This window comes from Camelus bactrianus, chromosome 10 (assembly GCF_048773025.1).
Source record: "Camelus bactrianus isolate YW-2024 breed Bactrian camel chromosome 10, ASM4877302v1, whole genome shotgun sequence".
Lineage (NCBI taxonomy): Eukaryota > Metazoa > Chordata > Mammalia > Artiodactyla > Camelidae > Camelus > Camelus bactrianus.
In genome coordinates this window covers 72,506,104-72,532,930 of record NC_133548.1, presented here as the reverse complement: position 1 = coordinate 72,532,930, position 26,827 = coordinate 72,506,104, and the positions used below count along the sequence as shown (strand labels likewise).

Here is a 26,827-nt window from a genome sequence, read left to right as displayed (position 1 = left end):
TTATGATTCATGGCAGCCAGGAAAAACACTCATCAAAAGGAGCAACAGGGCATCTCAAAAGAGAGTGTTAGAAAGAATTTATCATAGGATTTGGCCCTGTCATAGGTAACTCTGAAGCTCATCAAACACCTTAGGAGGAGTCTACTCATTCAAAAAATATGGTACATTTCTTGAAAGTTAGAATAATAAAGAAGAGATCAAAATTTTATCATTTTTATTATGAATAACAAAAAAAATGCAAATTTTTCAAGTTCTTTTTTCTACTACTAAACTCTAAGAAATTTTAACCAGGAAAACTTTAATGGATAACTTCAAGTTCCATCTGTGCCCATGAGAAAAATTTTACAACTAATGTGGTAGGAATGTCCATTTTGCTATTTCTATGATAATTCTTGATATGAGTATAATATTAAATAAAAATAAATGAAGAATTCTTAAACTAAGTAATGTACCCTCAATGAACAACCTTACAATCTAACTTTACATAAGAAAGAAGAGTAGAAGTCTTACTTTCTAAGCTGGGGAATTGACTAACAGACCATTTGTAGCATTGGTTTTGGATGGAGTGATTCTGTATAAGTGGCTGAAGGAAAGATAAGTTTAAGTTTGCCATATCAACAGGTGCTAGTGCTGACATGCTAATAAGATTGGAAAATGCCAGCAGCTTTGTGGTTCAACAAGAAATAATATTTCAACTTAAAATAAAAAGTGTTTGAAGACATCTGCAGATATACCTAGAACAGTCCTTAAGAAGGCCATTTAAATCCAATCTAGCCCTTGAGTTGTAGTTACTTGAAAACCTAGATTCCCAAACTATAGATTATATTATAGATGCTGTTTTTTCCCAGAGATTCACTTGGCTGGACTCTTGTTCCAAGAATGCATTACCAATTTCTCTCTAACTTGGTTAGAAAGAAACCTGACAAATGCCACTGTGGAGCATCCAATTTCAAGGAGCATGATCTGCAGTGTAACATTTATGTGCTCTATTACTTAGCAGAAATCATTTTTATTTTGGTAATGATCTCCTAAAAACAATCAATGACAGTATGAAAATAATTATTGCTGAAACTTATTTTCAACAGTAGTTAGAAATTGGAGCCAATTATCTACAGGACTAGACTTCGAGGAAGCCTAAAGCCTGGAATAACAAAGAAATGATGCACCTGGGAAACTGACCTTCGATTCACCTAGTCCCACAACAAATGCCTAGGCATACACTTAAATTGTTAGCGGTTATGTGCCTTTCATTGGCAACCAGGGTACCGCTTGAATCTCAGACATCACATCCCCATAGAAAACAGCAAAGCATGGCTCTGCAAAAGGGGCAGTGGACTACTCACTCTGCTCAGGGGTGGCACTGGGTACTGTTGTAGGGATCTGAAGTCAGAGAAGCTTGTCCTTTTGACTGTGACTACTGTTGTTTTCCTGGCTTTGCGTAGCAACTTTGTGTATATTAAAGGGCCTTTGTCATTTGAGTCTTTGGCCAACTTCCTTTCACCATCCTCAGGCTGGAAGCCCTGCAGACTGATGCCTAAAGTAAATTTAGCACAAGGCATCACATTCTGGTTTACCGACCTGTGGAGATATTCTTTTTAAAGATGGAAGGATAGGATCCCAGAAAAAACAAACAGGTTCAGAATTTAACCCTTCTTGTGCCAGACAACAAACGCTGTGTAGCTGGAGAACTGGGAAGAACAGTTGTCAAAGCGTGCTCTCCTCCCTTTTGACTCAAGGCTCTGTGGCACTTTGGCCAACTGGTTAAAAACAAACAAAAACAAAACACTAGAATCTGAAGTGAGCAAAACATGTAAAAAAATATATGATTTCACTGTGGCTTCTATTGCCTCAATACAAGAGGCCCCTAAAGTTTTACAAAAGAAGAAACAGAAAGCCACCAGATTAGGTGTCTGGCTGGCAAGGAAGCAGATACTAAAACTGTGGTCCCTATGGCTGGAAGGAAGGCAGCTGTCTATAATGGTGCTGCTGTTAATGGCCGAGGTCCCGTGGGCCTTGCAAGTCCCAGCCTGGCAGGCAGCAACTTTCCAAGCACGCTTTTGCAAACTGTTGAGGTATTAGATATAGGAAAGGGTGAAAAAGGAGCTGAGAAGTGCTCTTCCTTATACTGATGCAATTCTAACTAACTACAGGGGGAAAAAAGAGGATGAGGAGATCAGATCACATGAAAGAGATAAAATAAGTTAAAGTATTGGTATCACCCTTGGTTGTGAGTAACTCTGTTCTAAGATGTGTGAGTTGATCTCTCTGCTCTTACAGACAGGCTGAAACGAGATCAGTGACCTTGGAGCACTGTGATTTGTGCAAGCTAACTGGGTTACAAATAATGGTATTCAGAAGACTGAGTATTAGAAATAATTTTCTAATTAGAACAGGTGGCCTCCAAGTGCAAAAGTAAAAGCACTTAATTGAGACAGGAAACTTTAATTGGTAAGAGTAGACAAAGCTATTTCATTTTGAAACTTCTGATTAAAATATGGTGCATAATATGTATGGGATCTGGCCAGGAAGGAGGAGTTTTTTGACTGGCATTGTTGCCATTCTGAGTACTGTATTTTGTTACTGTCCAGAACCATCCCACACATTAGAGGAAGATTAAGATCTCTGCCCCCTGCTCACCAGAAAAACACTTCATCTTAGAGTCTACAATCATTGAGCAAAAGCACTTCCACATAATTGGGGGGGGAAGGCTAGAGGTGTGCTCCTTAATGTAAATTTAGTAAATGCACACTGACAAATTTTGATTTGTCCAAGATTCCTAGTATTAGTACAAGACCTAGAGTTACTATGGTCTTGTGACCATGCTGATATCTACTCTGACATAATTTTGCTCAGAGGGACATGACTTCTCTGGGCTGAAGCTAAATGAAGTAAGGGAGCAGGGATGGGGAGTAGGGGAGTAAGGATTCACAGTGCATCTGAATCCTTTCCTGGGTGACAAGTCTTAATTTTGAACATTTTTTCCTGTTTTTATAGATTTTAAAAATTATGGTTTAAAACTACTATCTTTACGGTGGGAAGGGTCAATCTGGGTAAATACATATTCCTTCCTTCAATATTAGATGGTTCAAATTTAGGTAAAATGCCTCAAAAATGAGACTAACCAAGTGGGAGCTGACAAAAGTAAGCATCTTTCTGTAGACCCCAGGTGAAAAGAGCTCAACTGTGACAGGAGAGAAGACACAGGCTTGCTGCAAACGCTGAGCCCTTGGAGGGGGTCTGCAGCTGAGGCACATTCTAATGCAGCTCAAGTGTGCCTTCTACACAAGGAACTCATGCATTTGATGGAGGTGACTCCATCTTCACTGCTACAGCTACACAAATGTTCTGGTATAGTAAGTTTCCTGTGAGAGAGCAGATAGTAATTTGGTACGTGAAACAAAAACTTTGGTATTATAAGCCATCAGGCAGCTAGTGAATCTGAAGTAGCTAATCCATGGGAGGATTTTGTCAGCAAACACTCATGGTAATCCCATGCAGTTGCCCAGTCCACACCAAGGGCAAAATAAGACAACAAATAACTTGAAATTTGACAAAATCATAACTACCTTTTCTCCACCATCTTACCCAGATAAAGTGATTTTGTGTTCCTTTTCTGTTGAAGTCATGCAACTGGCCCTGACAGAATGCAAAATCAAGCATGCAGAGATAGTATGCCTTAATTCATGCAAAATATTGAACATTTGCAATTGGTCTTCCCATAGAAATAATTTACTGAATATGTTATTTTTATGTCTATACTAAAACCTTTGGAAATGAGTCTAAAGTGACATAAAATTCCATATAAAATCATTGACAGATATGTAAATGTAGCATAAACATAAATATGAGACAAATTTATTAGTGTCCTTTATGAATTAAATCTTATGAAACATCCCAGTATTGTAAAAATGTGGATTTAAGTCATTATTCCACTTAAACTTTGGAGTACTATTTTTTAAATCTTTGATGTTCCTAGATATTAATATAATTGTTCTTTCTAAAATTCTAATTTTTTTAGTTAGACAAAGACAAGAAATATATTTATACTGTTAAAGGAGCTTAGCAATTTGGGTTCAACATTAAGGATACCTGTGATAAAAAACTGAGTAATGAAACATGAAGATGAAAATAAAAAGAGATAAAGGAGTTTTAGGCTCAGCTTCAGTTCTTTTACTAGTCTATATTGTTCCTTTTTCTGGCTTTCACTTATTAACTATAGATGATTCTAATTGAGATACTAAATATTATGTATTTAGCAGTGTTAAATAAATTGAAAATTATTAATGTGAATACATAATCTTTTGGAAAAAGTCATTTTCCTGCTCTGTCACCTTAGGACTTGTTACTCTGTGCCACTCTGCTTCTTCTTTTCAACCATAATTGAGTAGTTCAGGCACTTACTGTATTAATACTGCTTATAATTTGTTTAATTTCCTATTTATTATGTATCTATGTATGGAATACATACACACATGCATATATGGCATACATATCTTGGACTGCAAAATTCAATTGTAACTGTTAAGACATCAGTTTTTCCAAATTTGATCTGCAAATTCAACACAATCTCAATAAAAATTTCAGCAAGCTCTTTGAAGATATCAACAAAATCATCTCAAAGTTTATATGAAAGGCAGAAGATCTAGAATAGCCAACGCAATACTAAATAAGAAGAATTAAGCTGAAAACTCACATTACTCAATTCCAATACTTATTCTAAAGCTACAGTAATCAAGATAACCATATCCTGGCAAAAGCCGAGACACACATATCAGTGTAATAGAATATATAACCCATAAAGAGGTTCTCACAAGTTTGGTAAACTGGTCTTTTACAAAGGCACAAGGGCAACTATAAAAGATAGTCCTTTCAACAAATGGTGCTGAATAAATGGATTTCTTATGCAAAAATATAAATCAACTCACAAATCTTAAACTTTACATAAAAAGTTAATTCAAAATTAATCACAGTCCTATTTGGAAACACAAAATAATAAAGTTCTCAGAAGATAACAGGAGAAAATCCAAATGACCTTGCCTTTGATGACTCTTAGACCCAATACCAAAAGCACAATCCATGAATGAAAATCATATTAAGTTGTACCACATTAAAATTTAAAACTTGTGCTCTGTGAAAGATTCTGTTAGAAATGAGAACACAAGTCAAAGGCTGGGAGAAAATATTTGCAAAACACATATATTATAAAGGATTTGTATCAGAATATAAAAAGAACACTTAAATTTCAAAAATAAGAAGTAATCTAACTAAAAACCTGAACAATAAAACCAAAAAAGACTCATCAAAAAATGTACGGATGGTGAATAAGCATATAAAAAGATGTTCAACATCATTTATCATTATGGAACTGGAAATTAAAACAACAGTGAGTACACATCTATTATGAATGGCTTAAATTCTAAAAACTAACAATACCAATTGTTGGTGAGAATATGGATCAACAGTAATTCTCACTCATTGCTGGTAGGAGTGCAAAACTACAGCAACTTTGGAAGATAATTTAGCATTTTGTTACAAAGCTAAAAATAATCTTAGCATATGATCCAGCAACTGTGCTAACAGGTATTTGCTTAACTGATTTGAAAATTTATGTCCACATAAAAACCTCCATGGGTATCTTCACAGCAGCTTTATTCAAAATCACTAAAATGTGGAAGCTTAAGATGTCATTCAATAGATGAATGAATAAACAAACTAAGGAACATCTATACATATACACAATAGAGTATCATTCAACCATAATAATACATGAACTATCAAACTACAAAAAAAATTAATGAGTCTTAAATACATGTGGCCAAATGAAAGAAGCCCATCTGAAAAAGCTACAAACTATATGATTACCAATTATAGAACTTAGAAAAGAAAACTATAGTGATGGTAAAAATTTAGCAGTTTCCAGGGCTTGAGAGCCAGAGGGTAGGGCTGAGTAGGTATCATTTAGGAAGTCAGAAGAATCCCAGGATGGAATGCAAAATGTAACAAAGCAATAGAACTCTATTAAAAATACACAAAATAACCAGAGCTCTTGAATAAGTGGCTCATTTTAAAATTGGGGAAGGAAATAAGTGAGATGAGTTTAGAACATGTTGTAGTGTCAGAAAGTAAGGAAGTGCTCAAAAAACAAAAATACACAATGAAAAAGGTATGCCAAAGAGACACAGGAGCCAATTTAAAGAGCTCCAAGTTGCCGAACCTGGAACAATTTCAGCAACAAAATAAACAAATAAATAAATAGCATTGGATTTATAACCAAAAGTATGAACTAAATATCATCCGTGAGTCCATTCTGATTAAATAAATTATTAAATACATGAAAAATACATAAATAAATAAGGAAGAATAAACAAATCTACCCACAGGAGAATATCAATTTATGTCAATACTGCTCTCAAAGAGATGGGGCATCAACTCTTCACTGCTTAAGTGTGGCATGCACGGAGTGATTCCTTCCAAAATATGCAATATAGAAGGAGGGGGGGAAAGAGTAATTTTACAGTCCAGAAACCTATTATCAAGGTCCTCATAAAAAATGATGTCATGTTAATAGTATGTACCTTTGATATAATCTGATGAAAATGGTGCTTTATTTCTGTGATCTTTCCACCAAAACCTATATCCCCAGTCTAATCACAAGAAAATAGACAAAATATCAGTTAAGGGGTATTCTACAAAATATCTGATTGGTACCCCTCCAAATTGTCAGGATCATTAGCAACAAAGGCAGTCTGAGAAAATGAAATAGCCAAGGGGAGCCTAAGGGAGTAAGGGGGACAGAATGACGCGATGTAATCTGGTATCCTTGCAAGAATGCCAAACATAAAAGGGATGTGCATTTGGTAAAAACTAAGAAAATCTTAATGAAATGTGGACTTAATAATGATGCATCAATATTGTTTTCTTAATTGGAACAAATGTATCATATTAATGTAATATCCTAAGTAATATGGAGAATCGCTACGGTTTCTGTGTAATTTTACCAAAAATCTAGAACTGTTCTAAAAATTAAAGGTTTATCTTAAATTAGAATAGATTGGTTTTTTAAAAAGCTACTTTTATTGTTCCTTGAAACATTTTCCAGACACTGTTAATGTATATGATAAGTAATAGCATTCTGAACTATGTAGAATCCTAGAAATACTGCAGAGTATATAAGCTTTATTCATTTGACAATGAATATGGAGCATAATGAATGGAATGGAAGGAGGGGTGCAATAAAGACAGTTACTTATTTCATGGTAAATTTTTAATTGTGTCTACATCACTGTCACTCCATCCACTCACCTAATGATTATGATAACATTCCTTCATTTTACTGGTGGTGTGGTTCCAAACCTAACATAGCAGCTAGCACTATACTAGGCATTAATTAAAATAATGTTTTAAATTAATGTAATTTCCTTGCTTGCAATACAGTGGGCTTCCACTTCCAGCCGTATGGTAGACTAAATATTCTGAAATGCCCTTAGGCACTGCAAAATACACAAATGTTATTTCTGTATATATAACAGAATACTAAACACTTTAGAAAGTCCAGCCCAAATCTTATTTTATGTAATCCAGACTGTGTAAAACTCATCACTTTTCATCTTTCAAACTTTAAAGATACTAGCTTATAAACAATTTGTAAGAAGACATAAATATTGATTAAAACAATAGTTCAATTCTTTGAATTGTTGGTTGTATAACAAAGGTTATTAAGTCTGTTGTATAGATTTTTTTTGCTTTCATAACATTCATTTAAACAAATTGATCATGTCGCTTTTTCTACAGAGCTGCCAAATATGTGAAACAACACTCCAAAGAAACTGCATTAAAATTTTAAACAGGGGAGCCACCCGCGTCCAGCCGGAGTCTCAGCCCAGCCGCGCCACGGCCCATGGCCGCCTACCCATACCGCCCGGGCCGCGGGGCCGGCCCCGCCGCGGGTACCGCGCTGCCGGACCAGAGCTTCCTGTGGAACGTCTTCCGGAGGGTTGACAAAGACAGGAGCGGCGTGATATCGGACAACGAGCTTCAACAAGCGCTGTCGAATGGCACGTGGACTCCGTTTAAGCCAGTGACTGTCTGGTCGATCATCTCCATGTTTGACCGGGAGAACAAGGCCGGCGTGAGCTTCAGCGAGTTCACAGGCATCTGGAAGTACATCGCGAACTGGCAGCACGGCTTCCGCACCTACGACAGGGACAACTCGGGCATGATCGACAGGAACGAGCTCAAGCAAGCCCCCTCAGGTTTTGGGTACCGGCTCTCCGACCAGTTTCACGACATCCTCATTTGCAAGTTCGACAGACAAGGACGAGGTCAGATTGCCTTTGACGACTTCATCCAGGGCTGCATCGTCTTGCAGAGGCTGACAGATATATTCAGACGCTACGACACGGACCAGGATGGTTGGATTCAGGTGTCGTATGAACAGTACCTCTCCATGGTCTTCAGCATCGTATGACATGGGCCTTCTGCAAGTACCAACATGGCTTACGGATAAAAGAGACTGAAAATGCCAAATCTCTTATTTTAACAAAACGAACACGGATGCAGTTAGATACTGTTCCTGTTTTAGGTTTTGTATAATGAATATTTGGGGACCCAAATGTACATATGTGGATAAGCTGGTTAATGTTTCACAACCGTAACAATAGTCATGTCAGATGTAGACATTTGATTTGAGACTTCACCTGTGCCATGAGGTGAGATGTAATGATGTTTCACATCTTCTGCATGCACAGAACTCATCATGTGCTTTTCTAGATAGCTCCCATTCTAGAGTGAAGACACCTTATTAGCCAATAGGAATTTTAAATAATATGGAACTTGCACAGAAGGCTGCTACCATGCCTTACTTTTTAAAGAGGTTTACTCTATTCACTTGCATTTGCAGCACAAGCAATAAAGCACACAGGCCCTTGTCAGAAAAAAAAAATTTTTTTAAACAGAATTTTACTGGGTTAATTTTTTTTTTCCAGTACACTTGCTTAGAGCCTAATGCTACAAATAATATTTTCAAATGTCAGATACAATTTCTTTCTTTTATGAAAGTGTGTTGGCTAGGTTAAAGTATTAACTAATCTTCCCACAGAGCACAATGATTATGAAAAATTATATATAGAAAAATGTGTTTACATGTTGAATTTAATATACAATCAAATACTTTATTTCTATATATTTAAATATGTATTAATCAAATTAAGAAGTAGAAAATGTTTAATGGCATTTAAAAATAATTATGGTTGTACAAAAATGTACCTATAGCAAAAATATGTTTTTCTCAAGATTATAGTTATTTTTTAATATTGGAAATGTTGGAAAAAGTACTGTCACAATCTATTTACTATTGTATTATATTATAAGAAGGGTTAGGTTTGACAAAATATTTTCTTAAATTATAAACATTATTCACTTTGGTATTGCAAGAATAACACCACTGATTGCATTATCAGAGTAGAAAAGTGAAATGTCAACATGAATGTTAATTTTTAAAAGGTAAAGGCATAATCAGAAAAACAATATTACTAGTATTATTCCCCAAAAGAAAGTATATCATAAATGGTAAAACCCAACAACACCCACATCACCAAAAATAACTAAATTAAAATACAATATGGGTGGTGTCTATACAAAAGGAGGAAACCTGGACACAGACTGTCACAGAGGCAAGACCATGTGAAGACACAGGGAGAAGACAGCTGCCTTTAAGCCAAGGAGAGAGACCACAGAAGGAACCGATCCTCCTGAAGCCCTGACTTGAGGATGGTAGAATTGCAAGGAAAAAATCCTGCTGTTTAGGCCATTCAGTCAGTGGTATTTGATTCTGGCAACCCTAGTAAACTAAGCCATCCAACACAAGATCACATTATGTCTAGAATGAATTAATTACATTAACTAAATTATGTTTGACTAATTTAATTATTTGAAATAATAAAAATAGCATAACCTATCAAATGAAATGAAATTTCAAGCTACCTAGAACTTGAAAAAGATTTTTAAAAGTTGTTAGGTCAACAAGGACCTGTGACATAGCACAGGGAACTGTATTCAATTTCTTGTAATAACATATAATGAAAAATAATCTGAAAAGAAAAAATACGTATGTATGTATATGTATAATTGAATTGCTTTGCTGTATACCTGAAACTAACATTGTAAATCAACTAAACATCAATAAAATTTTTTAAAGAAATTATTGGCCCAAGTAGGAATTGAAAACTGCGATATAAAATAGAACAAAACATGAACCCTCAACCCATTAAAACTTACTAAATGCAAAGTTGAAACCAGAGAATATTCTCATATTTAAATGTCTCAGAGAAGGTATGACAATAAAATAAAGCATATAACTAAATTTTTTTTAAATGATAAAAATGATGATAAAAAACTGATAAAATATGATAATAGAGGTACACAGAAATTACAGAAAATCCACAGGTTTTTCTGATAACTACATTCTAGATTTGGCTCATTCAAAAATGCAGTGTAATTCCAAATCAAATCAAGAAAAATAAAAATAAATAAATATTAGAAATGCACACAATTTGTGTGAGAAGTGGACATAACCATAGAAACTAAGTAAATATCTTGTAAAAATTTATTCTTAGACATTGACAAGAGTTGATAAAAACTGACAAATTGAATCAATGAAAAAAATTAGGAAAAGTTGTTTAAGGAGTGAATTTCAAAATCAAAGTGGATAAAGATGGCTTAATAGATTTGGTTTTCAAATTTACAAAGAAAAATATAAATCTCATGTTAAATGTATTATTATAATGTAGAATATACAAATGTACCCCAATTAATATTTCAAATCCCATTAACCCTTATGTCAAAATATTTTAGCATAACTTTTACTCAAATACTAAATAAGCTTAGGTAAGCATATATCTAAAAATGCAACATATTATAAATAAAATCTAGAAATATGTTAAAACAATGACTAAAATCTATTTTATTTTGGGAATGTAAGTATAGTTTGATACTAGGATTTTTCACTTATATATAATTTTGATTTGATAAATTATTAAATATAAAGTAATATACTTAACATTAAATTTTAGTTTTAACATTTATAATTTAATATTTTATTGAATCAAAAGAAAAAAATTACATAAAATGTTATTAAATGCTGCAGTGTCATTTGAGGACATTATATAATGTCATTTGAGAAAATAATAAAATATCTTTATTAACTTTTTAAAGGATATTCCTTTATATGACAATGACTATGTTTCAAGTAAATGGTGACACATTAGAAGTGTATGTCTTAAAGGTGTGAAGAAAACACAGATGGACTGTATTACCTGGGTAATACAATAGCTAATACAATAGTTAATACAATAATTCAATAAGGAAACATGCTGAACACATAGCTGCAAGAAGAACTCAGTATTAAATTATTATAGATGGTATTATCCACCTAGAGAAACTCAGAACACTTACAAACCTACTAACAATAGTAAAAGAAATTCAAATGGTAGCAAAATGAAGATTCATTGGTCTCTCATACACCCACATGATAGGGGTGAAACCCTAAGAAAGCCATTTTCAGTAGCAAGTGCAAGTTTTACCACAGAATAGAATAGAATATTGCTTCCCACCAGTAAAAGATTTTCTAGGGGGATTCTACTGGCCTGAGCATGGTCCACTCTTACCTCCAGCACATGATGGAACAAATCAATTTTATTTTTAAAGTTTGACCATACTTGTTTATTTACTTACTCTTATATCACTTTGCTCTTGTTAAGGTTGGGAGTTCTGTGACAGTTTTCATTATTTTCTGTGTCAGCCTTCAATATCAATCCTGTCTTTTCCACCTTACATCTCATACATATTTCTAATTCAAAAAGATACATACACCCTGATGTGCATAGCAGCACTATATACAATAGTCAAGACATGGAAGCAACCTAAATGTCCACTGACAGATGACCAGATAAAGAAGTTGTGGTGTGTATATATACATATATATATATATATGGAATACTACTCAGCCATAAAAAAGAATAAAATAATGCCATTTGCAGCAACATGGATGGACCTAGAGACCGTCATTCTAAGTGAAGTAAGCCAGAAAAAGAAAGAAAAATACCGTATGACATCACTCATATCTGGAATCTAATTTTTAAAAAAAGACACCATGAACTCATCTACAGAACAGAAACAGACTTGCAGATACAGTAAACAATCTATGGTTACCGGGGAAAGGAGGTGGGAAGGGATAAATTTAGGAGTTTGAGATTTGCAAACTATATATAAAAATAGATTTTTAAAAATGTTTCTTCTGTATAATACAGGGAAGTATGTTCAATATCTTGTAATAATTTTTAACGAAAAAGAATATGAAAATGAATATATGTATATATATACATGACTGGGGTATTGTGCTGTACACCAGAAACTGACACACTGTAACTGACAACTGCAATTTAAAAAAAATTGAGAAAAAAAAGATAAACAGGCAAAGGACAGAAAGAAGGAATATAAAAGAAATGTGTGTATTTCATATGGAAGTAAACATCAGAAATGTCCAGTTTTGAAAATGATTGAAGAAATTAAAACTAAAGCCATGATGAGGCAAAAAAAAAAAAAGGAATATTTCTAAATAACTTTTAAGATTGTCTGCTTAATGGTACAGAAAAAGAATTGTAGTGTGTGTGTACATATGTGCATGTGTACCCAATGTGAGTATGTATGTTACTCAATATAAGTATGTATGTTAAAAGTAAATTTAAGCCATTTATATTTATTTGTATAGCATTTTAATCTAAATTTTGTCATATTTTCATGCTTTTTCCTTATAAATTTACTTTTTTTGCTAACTTACTACATATTTTTCCTATTTAGTTCCTTTTCCTAACTTTACAAGTTAACTATCATTAGGCTTAAACATATTTTAATCTACATTTCTCTAATTATCACTAGAAATAATATCTCTTTATTCTTTTCCCATTGAAACATATGAAGTCATTTAGTTTTTCTTAATTTTCTTACACCTGATATGATCTCTTATTTTCCATTGATATTATTTTAAAATATTTAACATCATTTAAAATATAAATTCAATATTTGCATGTAGTATTTTTTGATATGCAAGACATGAATACATAATAAAAATTTAAAACTCAAAATAAGGGAAGTTGCAACTACAATAAAATGTTTGTTTTTAAAAGACATTAAATATAAAGTATTAATAAAAAGCATTAGTACAAATACTTGTCTAAATATTTTTATGAATGTGTTTGTAACACTATATATAATAGCAGATAGATAGACATATAGATGTCAATTTATCAAAACCAATAGGGTTCAAAACCATAATGAGATATCATTTCACACTTACTAGAATAGCTGAAGTTTAAAAGCATATAAAATTAGTTGTTAAGGATGTGAAGTTGGAAACTTCATTCACTGTTAGTGAGGCTGTAAAATGATTCAGCCACTTTGGAAAACAGTCTGGTAGTTCTTCAAAAGATTAAATAGAGTTACAATATGACCCAGCAATTCTACTCCTAGCTATAGATGCAAGAGAAATGAAAGCACATCTATACGAAAGTTTGTCCGTGAATGTTTATAGCATCATTATTCATAATAGCCCAAAAAATGTGGAAACAGCCAAGTGTCCAGCAGTGGATGAATTGATAAAATTTGGCATATACATACAATGGAATATTATTTGGTCACAAAAGGAATGAAACACTTGCACATGCTACAGCCTGGGTGAACCTTGAAAACATCATGCTAAGAGAAAGAAGCCAGTCACAAAAGATCACATGCCATATGCTTCCATGCATACAAAAGCCTAAGATAGGAATATCTATATAAATAGAAAGTAGATTAATGTTATTTAGGGTTGAGAGGATAAGGCAGGGGATTAGGGTAGCAATAGTTAAAGGATACAGGAGTTCTTCAGGTAAGGAAAATGTTCTAAAATTGACTGTCACACATATTTTTGAATATACTAAAAAATATTGTATTGTACATTTTAAATGTATAAGTTTTATTGTATGTGAGATATAGCTCAATAAAATTGTTAAAAATCATTTCTTCTTTGAAATTATTTAAATCAAAGGAAAGAAACAAATGATAGTAATAGAATAGTCAACCCCTCTCTGATACAAATTTCTTTTCTAAAGACAAAACTCAAAGTGACATTTCACTATTTTTCATTTCCACATACTGTCTCCTGCTTGTGATGCCCTTCCTTTATTCCTACACTAACAAAAAAATCTAATTCTCATTATTCTCTGAGCAGTTCCATGTCACCTCACCTGACTCTTTTCCTCTTCCAGGCAACATAGTCACTAATGTAACCTGTATTTTCTTAGCACTGTGTTCATACTGCACTTCCAAACATTGCACTTGATCAAAATAATATACCACAATTTCAGTTTCCTCCACTAAACCAGGAGATTTTAAAAGACAGTCCTCAGCAACCATTTTTTGTTTTAATACTCAGCATTCAACACTGTGTGATTTAGACGTGAATTTCACTTGAAGAAGCAGATACAAATTCACTTTTGTGGAATATCCATTTCAGGGCACCAAGGGGAGAAGAGAAATAGATGTCTATTGATTTTTTTTCCTAAATTTCACTCATTGTCATAATTTCTCTTTATAGTCAAGGATGATGCATCTGCCCATTAATATTATAATGGAAATAAGTTTTCTCCAGGTTATCCAAAAGTATGGAAATACATACTGCAACTATAATATGCTAGTACAATTTACTAAGTATATTAACTCAACTTAATAATTAGTTCAGGGGAACAAGTAATTTTAATAAAAATGATTGTTTTGTCTTATAAATCTATATATAAACTGAACATATATTTTCATATATTCTTATTTCACATTTTATATATATATATTTTAATTTACCTTAGAGATACGCACTTTTGGGTTTTGTGGTTATTCTCACTATGTTGGAAGACTTTTCTCTCTCAAAAAAATAAATTTGTTCAATAATGTCACTGTTAAATGAGAAATTTTGAGAAATGATGACATAGTCACAAAATCAGAATATGCCTTCTAACAACATAGGTATTTAGATGATATTTCAATATTTAATATTTACAGATAAATTTAAAAATTAACATCCTATGTCCAATCAAATTTGGAAGTGAAGAAAGCCATTTTTTGATGTACTTAGAATTGTCAGGAATACTTTTGACAGTGCCCATCTTTTAGAAGCAACTTCAAATGAAAAAGCAGAAGAGAAATGAACATTGGCAGGATGAAGCTTGAGGCTCTTTAAGCTGTCAACTTGCCATTTTTTAGAGAATTACATTCCACTTAAAATGGTTTTACATTACTTCTAATGCTGCTTTTACTGTTGTTTCCCATGAGCTGATTTCACTATACATACCAGAGGTAAAATATTTCTTATATGATTTATTTTCCCAGGATGTTAGATATAATATATATTTTTACCCTCTCTGTATTTTCCCCATTATACACCACAGTTTCCTTAAGGGAGTGCTTATCTATGCTTATCTATGGTGGGACTTAATGTTTAAGGGTTAATTGAAAAGTTTTTTTATGTCATAAAATAAAATATCTTGTTGGACTTCACTTCATCATTTTGAAGAAATACAAAATGGCCTTGGTGAATCCAGAAAAATTTGGATCCCACAAGAAGATGCACTGCCTTAAGTAACTTTCATAGTATATTGAGAAAAATTGAAGCAGGGAAAATATATTTTCCTTTCTAGCTTATTATAGTAATAAATCATATAATTAACAAATGGGTGGATTCTTTTACAACAGCAAATTAGATAGGAATAGAGCAACATGGTTTTGTAAAAAAAAAAAAAAGAAATACAGAAAGCTTTGCTTTATTCTATACTCATTCTATTTGGGGAATACTAAAGAGAAATTTTTAAATCAATGACATTTATACATAAAGAGAAATGAAGGTATTTAACTGTTGTCTAGTGAGTGGATAATGTAGTCAGTGTAGTCAGTATGGGTCAATATGAATTATATCACCTGACTTAAAGAGAAAAGGCCTGGGTTCAAATCTTACATCCTTCATTCACAAGTTGTGGGATCCTGAGCAAATGGTTTAGCCTCACAGTATCAGATGAAGTATCAGAAGTCTGCTGTAAATAGATTATTTTGAAATTTAAGATATATATTGGAAAGTTCTCGGCAGAGAGCCTGGCTCAAAATTGGTCCTGAATAAAATGCTAGCTTACTCTATATCTAATAGGATGATGTTTAAAATGGATCAGCCCATGCTGCATTTTTGCCAGATAGTCATAATTATTCTTGCCCTTTCCTCTTCCTCGCTGTCTTACTTCCCTCCTCCCCATTTTATAAGCGGCTTAATCTTCAACATTCATCACCTTAGAAGAGAAATGGTATCAGTGCTGGAGGAGGTCACTGGGTGGATGTGACGACCAGTTGACTCTCGAGCTGGATCCGGGCAACTGGAGGCTCCTCACCCCCTGTCCTGTCCCTGGAATGCAGGCTCTTCCCACCACTCCCACAGTGAGAGTAACTTTCAAGGACGCAGCCTGGAGTGAGCAACGTGTTTTAGAAACCATCTGGACAGTGCACTTGACTGTCTTTTAAGTCCTCTATATAAACTTTTAAGAGCCTGGTGGGGGCACAGATCTGTCTGTCTTTCGGCCACCCAAGACAAGACTTCTAGGTAAGTTCTCTTGCTTATTAAAACCACCATCTAACTCTTTGGAGTAATCTGCCTCTTTCTTAGGTCTCGCCTTGCCTCCATATGTGGAGGCCAGTTTGCGACCCACATACAGCCAAACACAGACATCAGTTCTTTTTTAATTTTAAAAACATTTTCCTTAGAAGAATCATTTAGAAGAAAAAGTGGAATAGTTAAAGAGCCAGGCTAGTCTCCAAATAGGAGGAAGTAAAAGTCAGATGAAATTCAGGTGGTCCTTTATCATGTGTTCCACATGAAATCCATTTGGAGTCCCAGCCCTGTGTGAGAGAATGCTGGCGGGCTCCACCCAGATTTTCAACCTCCAGGAGCACAGATGCACCATGCTCCTATTTGCAGGAAAACCCCATGTGAGGCAAGAACCAGGACTGTTTATAACTAGCATAGGGCAGAAGCAACAGAATAAAAGCAGCTAAGAATTTTTTTCCCCTGGGCAGAATCCTGATATGGGCTCAGAATTCCCACACTCAGCTTGGATCAGGATAATTAAAATGTTTACTATGTCACCAAAAATGGCATATAATAGTGAATGGCTTTGAACATAAGGTTTCCCATGGCCACACAGGGGAACTGACAGAGTAGAACGTTTTCCCTGCCCCTGAGAGGGACATATATGAAGCAGAGAGTGAACCAAATAAGGAGAAACTTTGGTTAAGGGTCAAGAATGGCGCAGAGGCAACTAAAGTGGATAAATATCCTGATTTCAAGCAGGATGATAGGACCGCAGGTGCGATTAGACTTATGATGCTCAGGAAAAAAAGCCACCACTCCTCTCTCCAGCCATGGTTTTACACTTCCTAAGTCCTCCAGAGCTTACACAAAGCTTTGGAAAAGTGAGAGAATTCTGAATTTATAGAGATTACGCACATGATATGTGGTAGAACAAGGACTCATACTTGATATGATTCAGTAACAGAAAAATTAAATTACGTTTCTTACACACCTGAGTTTCTAGATGGATATCCATATGTTCTAATAACAAATTTAGATCATTGAAATCTTTATTTTTGGAAATTTGTTTGTTGTTAGCTAGAGGGAACACTGATATGTTTAAAAATAAGTTGAAAGTACTGAGAACACAATACTGCCTGATAAGTAGCATCTATGAGGAGAGACGTGGTTTAATTGGGGATCAGAATTGAAGGCACCTGTATTATCAATAGTTTGAAAATAAATATCAAGGTGAAATTAAAAAAATGACTGAAACTTTTTCTTGACTGATTTTTTTTAATGCTGCTAATTTCTGCCAATAAGGATTTTTCTAAACCTCTCATAGATTGGAGTAATTGCATGTTCTTTAATTGAGAGATAATGTATTAATTATATTTTTAAGCATTCTGTCTTAGTTCAAATACATAGAAGTAATAACATTACAATCTTCCAGATATTTAAATATAAGCCTCCAAGTATTCTCTTTCCAAATATTTTTTATTAAAATATGCATATATATGAATACCACACATATAAATCTAAGAACTAAATGAGACTTAAATCTAATCATTTAAAAAATACATGATAATATGTAAAGTATGTGGTAGATGTAGAAAACACAAAGATAAACAAAAAATGGTGGCTGGAGAGCTTATACTCTAGTGGATAAATAAGACACATGCAAAAATATCTAAAATGCAAGATATAAAGTGATAAATGTTAAAGCTTGACTGATAAATTATGAAAATTAAGTAATTAAAGCAGTACTCCTGGGCATAGGGATCAGGGAAAATTTCCTGGAGAAGAAAACCAGCAAAATGGATTTAAGCAAAGAGAATAGAAGAAAGGGCATTCTAGGAAGAGAAGCTGGGGAGAAAAATCAGTAGGTGAGGAAGGGGAAGAAGCAAAATATTTTACCTCAATTTTGTGAGAAATGAGAGCAGCACTGTGTAACAGAACTTTCTGAGAGTGAAAATATCCAGGATACGTGCTATCCGATGCGACAGCACTAGCCACGGGGTTACTGACCACTTGAAATGTAGCACTGTGACTAAGGAACTCAGTTTAGAAATATATTCAATCTTAATTACTTTAACCTGTCATTTCGATAGCCATGTGTGTCTGGTGAGTACCATACTGACAGAGCAAATTAGCGTGTGTGAATTGTGACAAACAAGGATGAACCCAGTTTGTGGGCTGAGTAATAGACTAGTGAGCAATAGGAAACATTTCAAGTTGGCTGGTAGGAGAATATGAAGAACAGAGATAGGAAAAAAACCAAGATGACCAATAACTGATACTCTTGTGAATGAGCAAACAGGAATAAAACAGAAACAAGAGGGAAGGAATCTTTGGTGAACACCTTTGCGACAGTGTATTCTAGATGCAGTGAGAGCCCCAGTTAGAATAACCTCATTTAGATGAAGCAATGCATAACAAGGAATCTTTCATGGATGCACTTGCCAGTACTTGGCATTACCTTATCCAGGAAGATTTCTTTGACTTCTGCTCAGTCTCTTCTTACCTCTCCTCATTTCCTCCAACATCAGTTAGGAGTTTCTGGTATACAATATCAAAGCTGCCTTGGATATTTTTATAGTATTATTTTACAGGACTGTAACTTTATGGTTAACTATCTGTCCTAGTAGCCTGAAAATTACAAAATGGCAGAATGTGGTTTATAAGGCATGGTATCTGGCAGTGCTGGGAACGTGAAAGTCGTTCCCTGTGTGTTAATTGGATTGAATAGGCAAGAAGGAAGGTACTAATAACAAACATTAAAAGTCTGAATTATTGGAAGGATGGTGATGCCATGAGCAAAATGGAGAATGCAGAAAAATGTATTTAGCAGAAGTTGGTAAATCATTTCAGGCATGCTACATTTATGATTTCTGGCAACATTAAAGTAGTGCTAGAGGTAAAAAAGAATTTAGCTGGGGGAGAGCTGTTAATAAGAAAGGTATAAGTATGAGCAAAGCAAGCCACAGAAGTGATAACTAAAGCTGCAACTACCTAGGAGACTGGGAAAATGTGCACATATAAAAGGAAACTGGATTAATTAGCACAAATTAATTTTATGTTTAATGAAATAAATAGGAGTTTTGCTTATTTAAATACAGTGATATGAAAAAATTATTGAAGACTTAGTTTTCTATTTTGTTCTCTGAAACAAGAATAATTTTTTTTAACTTCCTTCCATTTATTTGGGTGTTAGTGTCACCAATACTGAGTTCAAGTAAATTGCTGAGGCATTAACAGCTCAATATCCTAAGGTTTGCTTGTGGTATGTGAGACATACTACACACAGGTCTATTCACAAGTCAAGGTAAAAAAATGTATGAATTATCATTATTTTTCTAGGGTTAATTAATTATATCTTCATACTCTTTCATGTAGTAGACTAATATTATTCTTTAAACTTGTTCAGAACTAGATGTGACTTAGTGGAAATAAAAGGGAAATCAAAAGGTCTGAGTTCTAGACCCGACATAAAATAACTGACTGAATGTTGGCAAATAATGTTTCTCAGCATTGGGATTATCACCAATTAATGGCTGAATCAAGATTCTGTCCCCATGACCTAATAACTTCCCAAAGACCCAATCTCCAAATACCATCACACTGAACAGTAGGATTTAACATAGAACTGGGGGCGAGGGGCACAAGTATTCAGTCTATAGCTCCCATAATGTCTTAGTCACATTATATTTTTGTCCTCAATGTAGTGACAGTACATTTTATTTCTATTATCAATCCTGATACATTTTCTTCCCTCAATAAAGTGAATCACTTTTCTGATCAACACTGTCCAGTATCATCCTTTATGCTATGTTCTTTAATTTCATTATTCAACATAATCCTCATGAAGAACTTACAACTTAAGGATTTTCATATTTCTGCTCCACAGGAACAACTAAGTCACTTCTGACAGTCTTATCAAGAGGTATACAAATACTATTTGCTAAATAAATCTATAATTAAAAAAAATAAATTTGGATTTGGATGTACTAAAATAAAATTACATTTCAAAAGCTTGATAGAGTCATAAAATTAAAATATGAAAGCACCTCATGATTAGTCTATTAAACCTTCCCAAATTGAAAGCGTTTCCTCCACTACAGATTCCTCATAGATGGTACTTCAGTTTCAGCCAGTCCTTCTGAATATAGCCACGATCATATCTTTCTACTTCACAAATCTTCCACAACTTTCATAACTTCTCGAAGCTCCTGTGAAAAGCCCTTCTATTCTGTGGATGCTGTGCATCATTGGCTTATCCCACCTCTGTGTTCACTTTTGTTAACTCACTCTCGACCACAATCTTCCTTTTTCTTTTTTTAAGTAAAAGCCATCTTCTCTACTCTAGGTTCTCCATATGTCTGGATGACTCAATGTCTATGTGGACAATCCTTCCGATACCCCAGTTTCTCTGTTTGTAACTTTTTAATCTCTAGGAAAAGCCTTTAGTTTCCTTCCACTTCCACTAACTGTACCCATGGTCACATGTTAGACATTATCGTCACCCACCGAACTGCTTCATCTAGTTCAACCCTCTTAGTTCTCCAATTAGTTAACCCCAGTATGTTACACTGGGGTTTTTTAATACATAAGAAAGGACAATAAAGAGAGCTAATGAGCCTTACTTCATTGTCCTTTCTACCTTTGTCTTTCCTTTCCCATCCAATTTTGTGGGCCTTCATCTCAAATCTGTATCTGGCAATACCCACTCCATTGTGTGTTTAAATTTTAAGGAGATGAATTAGGAAGTTATTTCATCCATCTAATGATAATTTGAAGATAAAATCTAAAAAAGTCAATGGTCATTTGAATAAATGCTATGAATGACACCATTATGTCAAAATTAAAATAAAATAAAGTGCACTGAGATCTCCATTTTCCCTTCCTTTCATTCTTGTGCTCTGTGTAGAATTTTTATTTTCATCAATATTTCCCCTGTCCTCTCCCCATTCAACTTGGCATGGCTAAGTTGTATTCATACTTTAAGTGTCAGATTAATGAAATTTTTCCAACCTTGAAAAATGAACAAAATGTTCTTGAATATGCTCTGTTGAATCCTCATATTCTCCTTAAAAATGATAGGGTCTCCTATCATAGCGATAATGCTATCTTGTAATCTTCTGGGTTTTGTTTTGTTTTGTTTTTCTTCCACTGAGTTGTAAATTCTCTGAAGACAAAAACTTTGCTTAACTTTGTTTATTAGTCTCTCGGGTAACAGTACAGTGTCTAACACAGAAGTCATGCAATAAATCATTATTAAGCTAATAAATAAATGAATAAATAAGTGGATTGATTAATTAGTACTGGTTTAGGATTAGATTAAAGTCAAATAAAAGACAACTGAACTCATTTAAAAGAGTCAGTAAGTTAAGATTCCAAGGGTAAGAAATTACTGAAAATCTTAGTTAATAGTATAAAGAAATAAAAGAGCAAGGCTTAGAAGATCTAGACAATTTCCAATAGAGTTTTCCTGGCTGGTTGAGTTCAGCATATGGCAAGCCCCATGGAACCACATTCAGATACTGAAACTCCCCCTAGTGGGCTTGGTGAAGCACCCTGCACTTGGCCGTCTCCCGCAAACTCCTTTGGCTTCCTTCTGGACACCTGAAAACTGCAGTCCTCCCACTTGGGAATGGAGTGGATGATAGGAAAATCTCATGGGGTCTTTTGAGTTTAAAGTGTGTAACTTAATCTGGTATTCCATCCACATGAAATATTTCAAATTCACTTACATTGATTATTTTGTGTCATAAGACCATAAAACTAAAATCTCTTACACATATTTTACTTTATTCTATCAAACTCACTATATGAGTAGACATCGTTCTTGAAAGGTATCTCAAATTCTTCTAGAGTTAGCATTTTTCCTTGTTTTTATTTAGTGACACAAAATCTAAACTACTTTATCTTTTGATTTGATATGGTAGGTTTCATTTTTGTCTAGTTAATATAAATGTAAATGAATTTGTCTTTTTAATGTACCTTGATTTATACAAGGAAATAAAAAGCCATAATTTAACTAACAGCAAATGTTTGCTTGTTTTTGTGTCTAATACTGCCTAAAGTGGTTAAGATTATAGAATAGCAAATGTTTATTTACAGTGAGATGATTGATCTGGAAATATAAACAGTAAGATATAAGATAATGATGTATTCAACTATATATAACTAATGGTGTTCATGGGGACAAAAATATAAGTACTGAGTTCCATATTAAGCAAATACAATTCATGTACATTGTAAAAAAGATAAATTTATTTCTTGTAAGACTTAACTATATGTATGCAATCAAGGCAACTTTAAACAACAGAAGAAGTATTATTTAACAAGGCAAAGTCTAGTGTCATAGAATACTGGCCAAAAGTCCACAATCTGATTTAATCCAAGTTGGGGTATTCACTATTTTAGATCAGGTTCTCCCAGAACAGACCCTAAGACAAGAATTTGTCTGAGTATTCTAACAATGCCCATTAAGAGAAAACACAGATTTAGGAAACAAATGAGTTACAGCGGAAGTGTTCCCAGTGGAAACAAGAAAAGGGACTGGGGGAAGCAGGACAGGAAAGCGAAGTCAGGATTAGTGTGGAGGCAAGTGAGGCACTAGTCTCAGGTGCCAGAAAGCTCAGTACTCAAAATAAATTTTATTTTAATGCAAGATTATACATAAACCAAAATGAATACAAAAAAGCCATGATGAACAAAACGTCAAGTTTTTCAGCAGGCTACTGTGCTGCTCTCTGTTGGTTTTATAACCCCGTGCTATTGCACAACAGGAACAGCATTTTGAATCAGCCCAGGGGGCTCAGATCTCCTGCCAAGTAAACTTGTGACAATAGTGTGCAAAGAGACTGAACAACACAGGACTGTTGCCGACGAAACGAGTCACAGAGCTGCTGTGGTGCAAAATGTCAATTGATAAGTCCTCGAGCATTTGTGTGATGAAGCTGATGTTCTTTTTCTGTAGCTTGAAGAGGAAACAATAAGGAATCTATTAGCTGATTACCTTTAGCTAGAGGAACAGGTAACATAGAGTGAGCTCTTATATGACAGATATATACAGCATGTTGACGCTGAAGCAATACCTGTTGCACTTGAAAAAAAAGTTTATCAATAGAAGTTTTTTAAAAACAAGGGAAGATCCACTTCTGGAAGCAAGGAGCATGACAATGTGGCATATCTAGAATCAGAAACAATGTTTAGAGGTTCTGAAGAAAAATCCTGTAAAGCTAACAATATTGCCCATAATTCAGCAAGTTGTACAGATGAGAACGAATGTGTTAAAAAATTTTTGTCGGTCTTCTGTCAAATATCCTGCAGAAGTTTTATTAACATCTGTAAAAATGGTCATACCTGAAACAGGAGCCGGAGAGATTACCTTGGAAATTATAATAGGTGTCTGTCGAAAAAAATCAAAAAGTTTAGAATGAGGATAATGATTAGACAATTGTCCAGGAAATTTTGATAAGGCTAATTGCCATTCTTCATTAAATTGAAGGCTTTTTGAAATCTGTGCTTGTGTTAATTGAGTAATAATTTCATTAGGTTCTTTCCCGGTCAATTGAAGAACTCATGTTCTTCCTTTGGCAATCAATAAAGCAATCTTCTCCAAATATATACTTAATTTTTTATTAATCCGATTAGGAAGAAAGAGCCATTCAATAATGGCAATATCCTGGGAGATTACTCCAGTAGGAGTATGAGGAGTATGAAAAATAATTAATTGTATTGGTTTTTGTAAATTAATATATGATAAATATCCAGTATTAATTTGTTGCTCAACATATATAAGCTCTTCCATAGCCTGGGGTGTAAGCGTTCGTGGACTATCAAGAGCTTTATCTCCTTCTAGAGTTCCAAATAAATGATGTAACCGATATGTTGGAATACCAATCGATGGTCTAAGCCAATTAATATCCCCCAACAATTTTTGAAAATCATTAAGGGTTTTTAATTGATCTTTGCGAATTTGAATTTTTTGAGGTCTTATACGAGTTCTCTCCAATATAGATCCTAAATATGAATAAGGAAAATCTTCTTGAACCTTTTCAGGAGCCACACACAATCCAAAATCAGACAATGCTATTAAAACCTTTTGATAAATTTGTGATTTTAATTCTTTAGTGGGGGCAGCTATTAATAAATCATCCATATAGTGATATAAAAGATATTGAGGAAATGATTGTCATACAGGTTCTGAAGCTCGAGCTACAAACTCCTGACATAAAGTAGGACTATTAACCATACCTTGTGGCAATACAGTCCATTGATATCGTTTGACAGGTTGACTGTGATTATACATAGGAACAGTAAAGGGAAATTTTGCTTTATCCTCTGACTGCAAAAGAATGGTAAAAAAGCAATCTTTTAGGTCTATCACCATAATGTTCCACCCTTGTGGAATCATAGCAGGAGAAGGGAGGCCTAATTGTAATCCTCCCATAGGTTCTATACATTTATTTACTTCACGTAGATCTATTAAAAATCTCCACTTTCCAGATTTTTTTCTAATAACAAACACTGGAGAATTCCAAGGAGATGTAGAAGGTTCAATATGGCCAGCAGATAGCTGTTCAGCCACTAATTGTTCTAAAGCCTCGAGTTTAATTGCAGGAAGTGGCCACTGCTCAATCCATTTAGGTTTTGTAATAATCCATTTTAAAGGAAGTGCTCGAGGACGCTGAGCAGTGGCTATTAGTTTTCCGACGGAAAAGACAAGGTCACACCTAATTTTGTTAAAACGTCCCTGCCCCAAATATTAATGGGTATATTTACAATATAAAAAAAAGTTGTAATTGTAGTTTCAGCTGCTGTTTGAACTGATAATGAAGAACTACTCTTCCATACATTAGAAACAGTTCCAAGCTCAGATAAGGATAAGGAGCATTTTTGTTTTTCCTATTCAATAGGCCACTGTAGATTTTAAATCCTTAAAAAATTTATATTCCATAGGCATATAATTTACATTTATCATTCCGGGAGGTCCAGGCTCCCGAGTAATTGGAAAAAGCTGTGGAGGATCAATAAAGCCACTAGGTGGCGCTGAAAGATCATCATCATCATCATCATCATCATCATCATCATCATCATCATCATCATCATCATCATCATCATCATCATCATCATCTTCATCATCAAACATAGTAGCAGGAAAAGTAAAACGCCGATTTTCTCGGCCCACATCTACATCTGACATTTTGGGTTTTTCTATGGGAAATAGGGAGGCATATGAAGGGGCGATAGGATTCACAGGCACAGCAGAGACTTTCCTGGAATCCGTTTTTGCCTGTACTTTATTCATCATTTTATGAAACATTTCAGCCATAGTAAAAACTAATCTATCAAATTTTTAACCCCCCTTTGCTGCCCTTTCTTCCCTTTCTTCCTCTTCCTCTTCTTCTTCTTCCTCCTCACTAGAATCAGAACTATCATCTGGAGGTTTAGGAGGAGGCTTCCGGGGGGGGGAATCTTTCTCCTGGCTTTTCCCTTCTGAAGATAAGGGAACTGAATTCAGCAGGAGGATAATTAGCTTCACTATCTGTCTCAAACAATTCATTTAATTGCTTTGAGGAAGCTTTAACTCCCACAGATTGTAACAGACCTTGTATTAGGTCCAAATATTGAGTTTTCAAGGAATTAGAATTCCCCATTTCAATCCCGAAAGTCCCCCTTTCTTTTTCCGGGGTGTTTATTGTACCCTTTCGGTTTTATCTATATTAATCCCGAAAGTCCCCCTTTCTTTCCCCGGGGTGCTTACCCTTTCGGGTTTGTCGGACCCCACGTTGGGCGCCAGATGTTGCCGACGAAATGAATCACAGAGCTGCTGTGGTGCAAAATGTCTCCCGAGATTCGGGTTCCTTTATTTTTTATACCATCTACACAAAGGAGTAACACTTGCCAAGCACAGAGAGTAAACATTTTTTAGGTTGACGCATGCGCACTACATCTAAGGCTTCCTTCTCTTAATTACACTCAGACTCTCCTGTTCTCAGGCCTGTTCCTTTTGAGGAACTAATAAACATTCTTGTTTGCAAGCAATGCTTCCCCTGGGAATGGGCAGAGTCACTTGGCAGGAATTTCTGTTTGCAGACAAGTCCGGCCACTTCTGTGAAATGTCCCGCGTGCAGGCACATCCACAGCTTCTATGCTAAGTTTCCTTCACAGGACTTTATGTATTGT

General features: G+C 34.5%; 1 long non-coding RNA gene and 1 pseudogene across 1 annotated transcript; one reads left to right on the top strand and one right to left on the bottom strand.

The window, feature by feature from the left end:
• The first annotated feature begins 3,832 nt into the window (after positions 1-3,832).
• LOC141578921 (programmed cell death protein 6 pseudogene) lies at positions 3,833-23,199 on the top strand (annotated as a pseudogene).
• Positions 23,200-23,272: 73 nt separating this feature from the next.
• Positions 23,273-26,523, bottom strand: LOC141578922 (uncharacterized). The gene is made up of 2 exons (XR_012509816.1): positions 26,406-26,523; positions 23,273-23,615 (listed from the first exon to the last, which is right to left on the bottom strand). It is a non-coding gene; the product is annotated as an uncharacterized LOC141578922 (long non-coding RNA).
• Between the last annotated feature and the right edge of the window lie 304 nt (positions 26,524-26,827).